We start from the raw sequence: 7,352 nt of genomic DNA, 5'->3' as shown, positions 1-7,352 counted from the left end.
TGTCCCACGGGAAGGTTATCTTTAAGCGCTTTGGGGTGATGGCTCTGGTACAGGAGAAGGCTATTCCGATCTGTGGATTTTTTATAGAGGCTAGTAGACAGTTGTTCGCCTGATAGTCTGATGTTTAGATCGAGGAAGGCGATGTGTGTGTCTGAGATGGTGTGGGAGAATTTCAGAAATGGATTTTGTTGATTAATCCATTGAACAAATCTATTGCAAGTGTCGATTGGACCACGCCAAAAAATCAAAATATCATCAATAAACCTCTTCCAAAAAATAAGGTGTTGTTGGAATGGGTTGTGTGCAGTGTTGATGACTTCTTTCTCAAATGTAGCCATATAGAGGCAGGCTAGGCTCGGCGCAAAGGTGCTGCCCATTGATGTGCCTTGGCATTGATGGTATAGTTGCCCATTATACTCAAAGAAGTTCTCAGTTAGGGCTAGGGACGCACACTCCATAATGAATGTGACTGGTGTAGGTGAATTCCACTCTAATGCGTTCAACGCTGTTTCAACAACTGTCAATGTATCTCCTTGAGGGATGTTAGTGTATAACGCCTCAACGTCAAGTGTGATGAGGAGGTCGATACCGGATGAATCTTCTATAGAGTCTATGATTCTTAGGACATCAGTGGTATCCCTGATGAAGGACGGGATATCTCTCACTAAAGGCTGTAGGAAATGGTCTACGAATTTGGAAAGTGGTTCCAGAATCGAGCCAATCCCCGACACTATAGGGCGTCCAGGGACCGGTGTCGTGCCTTTGTGTATCTTAGGTAGAGTGTAAAAATAAGGTGTCCTTGGCTCTGTGGCAATCAGAAAGTCTGCCTCTTTTTTGTTAATCCATCCATTTGTTACAGCCTCGTTGACTAACATGGATATGGTGTTAGAGAGGCGAGGGGTGGGATCAGTGGCGATGGGGGCATAGTAACGGTTGTTATTCAATTGTCGTTTACATTCCCCATCATAATCAACAATTGACTGTATGACAGTCGCTCCGCCTTTGTCGGCTTGTTTAATGATTATTGAGTCATCTCTCGCGAGAGCATTAGCTGTTTCTGTTTCAGATTTAGACAGATTGTAAAACGGTCTAGGGGACGGTAATGCTGCCAGATCTTTAAGAACTGCCTTCTCAAAGGTTAGAACCTCAACCGGGGTCATCCCGTTGTGAGGAGTGAAGGTAGATGGTTTGCTGAGTCCGGAACCATCCATAGGTGTAGGTGGTTCATTCATAAAGTAAGACCGTAGTCTTATCTTGCGAAAAAGTTTCTGGACCTCGCAGACATCCCTGAATTTATCCGCTTTAGGTGTAGGTACGAAACCTAGTCCTTTTTGTAATATTGATATTTCGGGGTCCGTGAGGACACGTGATGATAAATTTACAACTAGTTTCTTTTGTTCACTGTTTTGCTCCTCGTGTCCATCCCCGTGGGGGGTTGGTCTTGCCAATGAACCTGTTTGCGTGCGTTCCTTCTGTTTCGACCTCTTCCTCTGCCCCAACCTCTGTCTAAAAAAGTAGGCGGAGGACCGTTGTTGAAGAACTGAGGAGGTCCCTGGGGAAATGGTTGGTATTGCCAATAGGGGGGTGGCTGAGGCGGTCCTTGAAACATGGGAGGACCGTGAAAGGTTGGTGCATTGTAGTTATAATTTGCACGTGGGTTGCGGCGACCGCTAAAACTACCCCAACTCCCCGTGCTAGAATTACTGTCGGCAGAACTTCTTCTGTCGGAACTTTCATCAGAAGAATAACTGTTCTTAACCGATGTGTAGTCAGCCTTCAAATAGGGATATACCTTTTCTTTATCGAATTTATCGATATCTCTTTGCAGTTTCGTGATCTTTTGTTTCATGAGATATTCCTTGTTATCGGTAATCTCAGCGTTGATCTCAGCAAGTTTGTTCTTGTAAGCTGTGATCTGAATGGTGGATTTCAAAGCGCCTTCCGCAATCTGTATCCTAATGAGGAGAGCATCTGCTAGGCGTTTCGCTGTATTAATGATAAGGACCAGCAGGTCTCTGGTGCATTTCCATGCGATGAGCGACCATTCCTTTTTAAAGGTGGCATCGTCCAAGAATAATCTTGGAAAATTATTCACAATCAGCCCTGCAGGGGCGATGTTGGCACCTAAGTATTCCGTCATGAGGGCGCCATGGAGTGTGATCTTCAACCACTCCCTTTTTAATTGTGTTAGTGAGGTCCAGTCATCTGACTGAGAACCTGATGCGGCATTACCATCGTGGCCTAGAAGTGAGGGTGTTCTTTCCAGTATGTCAGACACTACTTCGTCCCCGAAGCTGAGTCCTTGGTTATCCATAGAGGAGAGGGGGGGGTTATTTTGGAGAGGGGGAGATGGTAGGAGTCAATAGTTGACCCCGGTATGGACCAGTCTGGCTAGAAATTACTAGACCGCTGGTATCCTTTATCGAAGCCCCACGGGAAAACCCGTGCACAATCTTATATCAAAGGTAGGGACTGGGGGTGTTGTTATTTAGAGAGGTCCAGTGTACATACCCCATGCGACTAGTTACAAAAGAAGGGTACAAAGTTCCTCATGTACAGTGAAGGAGAAGAGCAGATAGGTGAATATCACAAGTGGTCAATCATTAGAGGATCAACCAGATGAAAGCAAAGAAATTTCTTTAATTTGAACTAGTGCTCTCACACACCCAGCAAGCTAGGTGTCATGCTTCATCATATGAGCACTGCCCCTCGTCAAGTCGGCGCTGCAATCCTTGACGGGCTCCCGAAATCGGGGCTCTTTGTCGGGGATCTTTTGTTCCAGCCGAGGGTGCTTGGGGGTGAGGGGCCTAGTGAAAGAAAATGTAGCAGAGAAGTGAGATTTAAAAAGGGTCAGTTGGTCCTATTTAAATTTTATTCCAAAGGTCAACTACCCTAATAAAAATATGTAGAGTGGCTAATAGCTAGGATTAAGGTATCTAGGCAAGAGCTCTACTCTATGTGATCGACATGTTTCTTGCCGCTGGAGTCAGGAGGATCAGGGCAATTCTTCAGGATCAAAATACTGCTGTCTACAAAATTGTGGTCAGGTGATTACTACATACCACTACTTAGGGTTTCTTCCTGTTAGGAGAAAAAAGGAAATTTTTATAACAATTAAAATAGGATATTCACACTGTACAACGCTTTTGATATAGTGTCTAGAGTGATCACCGTGCTCTGTCGTGCAACACGCAGTATCAATGTCTGGTGGTGTTTCGAACGCCATTCGGGAGTGCGAGGAAGGGGGGGATAAATATCCAAGGGTAGAAAGAAATAATTATGGAAGGAGAAAGGGACTCACCTACAAAAGTTGCTACTCATGTTAGCAACGGTGCTGGCGGCTAAAAGGAACCCAGTTGGGTCCTACAGGAGGGGACAAGAAGTGGCCAGAACACCAATATATTAGTGTCTGAGTTGTGGAGGAATAAACATAAAAATTGTGAAAATAGTAAAAAATCACAACATCTGTATTAACAGAAGAGAGCCATCAATAGAGAATTAAAATTAAAAGAGGCAACCAGGCCGGGCCTCAGTAACCAGGCCCCGGACTGATACAACAGGACTGAATCCAAAGTCAAGTTACATTGTACTGGCCACAATACAGCGAGTCCGTAGGGACAGACCGGAAGATTCCGGTAGACATCGGTCAGAAGTGACTCGTACAAAGTGCACGGCTCAACAATGTAGGAGATAAATGCTGTACTCACCGACGTGTATACACGTTCAGGAAAAGTGACCTACCCAAACCGCCAGGAACCGGGGTGGTAGGTTCCGGCGGGGAGTGAGAGCAGATATGCATCTGTTCCGGGTACGTCATCACGTGGGTAAAGCGTCACGGCGGTGCGCGTAAGGGAAAACGCAGTAAAATGATTGGTCCTGGCGGTTTGGGTAGGTCACTTTTCCTGAACGTGTATACACGTCGGTGAGTACAGCATTTATCTCCTACATTGTTGAGCCGTGCACTTTGTACGAGTCACTTCTGACCGATGTCTACCGGAATCTTCCGGTCTGTCCCTACGGACTCGCTGTATTGTGGCCAGTACAATGTAACTTGACTTTGGATTCAGTCCTGTTGTATCAGTCCGGGGCCTGGTTACTGAGGCCCGGCCTGGTTGCCTCTTTTAATTTTAATTCTCTATTGATGGCTCTCTTCTGTTAATACAGATGTTGTGATTTTTTACTATTTTCACAATTTTTATGTTTATTCCTCCACAACTCAGACACTAATATATTGGTGTTCTGGCCACTTCTTGTCCCCTCCTGTAGGACCCAACTGGGTTCCTTTTAGCCGCCAGCACCGTTGCTAACATGAGTAGCAACTTTTGTAGGTGAGTCCCTTTCTCCTTCCATAGTTATTTCTTTCTACCCTTGGATATTTATCCCCCCCTTCCTCGCACTCCCGAATGGCGTTCGAAACACCACCAGACATTGATACTGCGTGTTGCACGACAGAGCACGGTGATCACTCTAGACACTATATCAAAAGCGTTGTACAGTGTGAATATCCTATTTTAATTGTTATAAAAATTTCCTTTTTTCTCCTAACAGGAAGAAACCCTAAGTAGTGGTATGTAGTAATCACCTGACCACAATTTTGTAGACAGCAGTATTTTGATCCTGAAGAATTGCCCTGATCCTCCTGACTCCAGCGGCAAGAAACATGTCGATCACATAGAGTAGAGCTCTTGCCTAGATACCTTAATCCTAGCTATTAGCCACTCTACATATTTTTATTAGGGTAGTTGACCTTTGGAATAAAATTTAAATAGGACCAACTGACCCTTTTTAAATCTCACTTCTCTGCTACATTTTCTTTCACTAGGCCCCTCACCCCCAAGCACCCTCGGCTGGAACAAAAGATCCCCGACAAAGAGCCCCGATTTCGGGAGCCCGTCAAGGATTGCAGCGCCGACTTGACGAGGGGCAGTGCTCATATGATGAAGCATGACACCTAGCTTGCTGGGTGTGTGAGAGCACTAGTTCAAATTAAAGAAATTTCTTTGCTTTCATCTGGTTGATCCTCTAATGATTGACCACTTGTGATATTCACCTATCTGCTCTTCTCCTTCACTGTACATGAGGAACTTTGTACCCTTCTTTTGTAACTAGTCGCATGGGGTATGTACACTGGACCTCTCTAAATAACAACACCCCCAGTCCCTACCTTTGATATAAGATTGTGCACGGGTTTTCCCGTGGGGCTTCGATAAAGGATACCAGCGGTCTAGTAATTTCTAGCCAGACTGGTCCATACCGGGGTCAACTATTGACTCCTACCATCTCCCCCTCTCCAAAATAACCCCCCCCTCTCCTCTATGGATAACCAAGGACTCAGCTTCGGGGACGAAGTAGTGTCTGACATACTGGAAAGAACACCCTCACTTCTAGGCCACGATGGTAATGCCGCATCAGGTTCTCAGTCAGATGACTGGACCTCACTAACACAATTAAAAAGGGAGTGGTTGAAGATCACACTCCATGGCGCCCTCATGACGGAATACTTACGTGCCAACATCGCCCCTGCAGGGCTGATTGTGAATAATTTTCCAAGATTATTCTTGGACGATGCCACCTTTAAAAAGGAATGGTCGCTCATCGCATGGAAATGCACCAGAGACCTGCTGGTCCTTATCATTAATACAGCGAAACGCCTAGCAGATGCTCTCCTCATTAGGATACAGATTGCGGAAGGCGCTTTGAAATCCACCATTCAGATCACAGCTTACAAGAACAAACTTGCTGAGATCAACGCTGAGATTACCGATAACAAGGAATATCTCATGAAACAAAAGATCACGAAACTGCAAAGAGATATCGATAAATTCGATAAAGAAAAGGTATATCCCTATTTGAAGGCTGACTACACATCGGTTAAGAACAGTTATTCTTCTGATGAAAGTTCCGACAGAAGAAGTTCTGCCGACAGTAATTCTAGCACGGGGAGTTGGGGTAGTTTTAGCGGTCGCCGCAACCCACGTGCAAATTATAACTACAATGCACCAACCTTTCACGGTCCTCCCATGTTTCAAGGACCGCCTCAGCCACCCCCCTATTGGCAATACCAACCATTTCCCCAGGGACCTCCTCAGTTCTTCAACAACGGTCCTCCGCCTACTTTTTTAGACAGAGGTTGGGGCAGAGGAAGAGGTCGAAACAGAAGGAACGCACGCAAACAGGTTCATTGGCAAGACCAACCCCCCACGGGGATGGACACGAGGAGCAAAACAGTGAACAAAAGAAACTAGTTGTAAATTTATCATCACGTGTCCTCACGGACCCCGAAATATCAATATTACAAAAAGGACTAGGTTTCGTACCTACACCTAAAGCGGATAAATTCAGGGATGTCTGCGAGGTCCAGAAACTTTTTCGCAAGATAAGACTACGGTCTTACTTTATGAATGAACCACCTACACCTATGGATGGTTCCGGACTCAGCAAACCATCTACCTTCACTCCTCACAACGGGATGACCCCGGTTGAGGTTCTAACCTTTGAGAAGGCAGTTCTTAAAGATCTGGCAGCATTACCGTCCCCTAGACCGTTTTACAATCTGTCTAAATCTGAAACAGAAACAGCTAATGCTCTCGCGAGAGATGACTCAATAATCATTAAACAAGCCGACAAAGGCGGAGCGACTGTCATACAGTCAATTGTTGATTATGATGGGGAATGTAAACGACAATTGAATAACAACCGTTACTATGCCCCCATCGCCACTGATCCCACCCCTCGCCTCTCTAACACCATATCCATGTTAGTCAACGAGGCTGTAACAAATGGATGGATTAACAAAAAGAGGCAGACTTTCTGATTGCCACAGAGCCAAGGACACCTTATTTTTACACTCTACCTAAGATACACAAAGGCACGACACCGGTCCCTGGACGCCCTATAGTGTCGGGGATTGGCTCGATTCTGGAACCACTTTCCAAATTCGTAGACCATTTCCTACAGCCTTTAGTGAGAGATATCCCGTCCTTCATCAGGGATACCACTGATGTCCTAAGAATCATAGACTCTATAGAAGATTCATCCGGTATCGACCTCCTCATCACACTTGACGTTGAGGCGTTATACACTAACATCCCTCAAGGAGATACATTGACAGTTGTTGAAACAGCGTTGAACGCATTAGAGTGGAATTCACCTACACCAGTCACATTCATTATGGAGTGTGCGTCCCTAGCCCTAACTGAGAACTTCTTTGAGTATAATGGGCAACTATACCATCAATGCCAAGGCACATCAATGGGCAGCACCTTTGCGCCGAGCCTAGCCTGCCTCTATATGGCTACATTTGAGAAAGAAGTCATCAACACTGCACACAACCCATTCCAACAACACCTTAT

This window comes from Triturus cristatus, chromosome 4_1 (assembly GCF_964204655.1).
Source record: "Triturus cristatus chromosome 4_1, aTriCri1.1, whole genome shotgun sequence".
Taxonomy (NCBI): Eukaryota; Metazoa; Chordata; class Amphibia; order Caudata; family Salamandridae; genus Triturus; species Triturus cristatus.
This window is presented reverse-complemented; position numbering follows the sequence as displayed.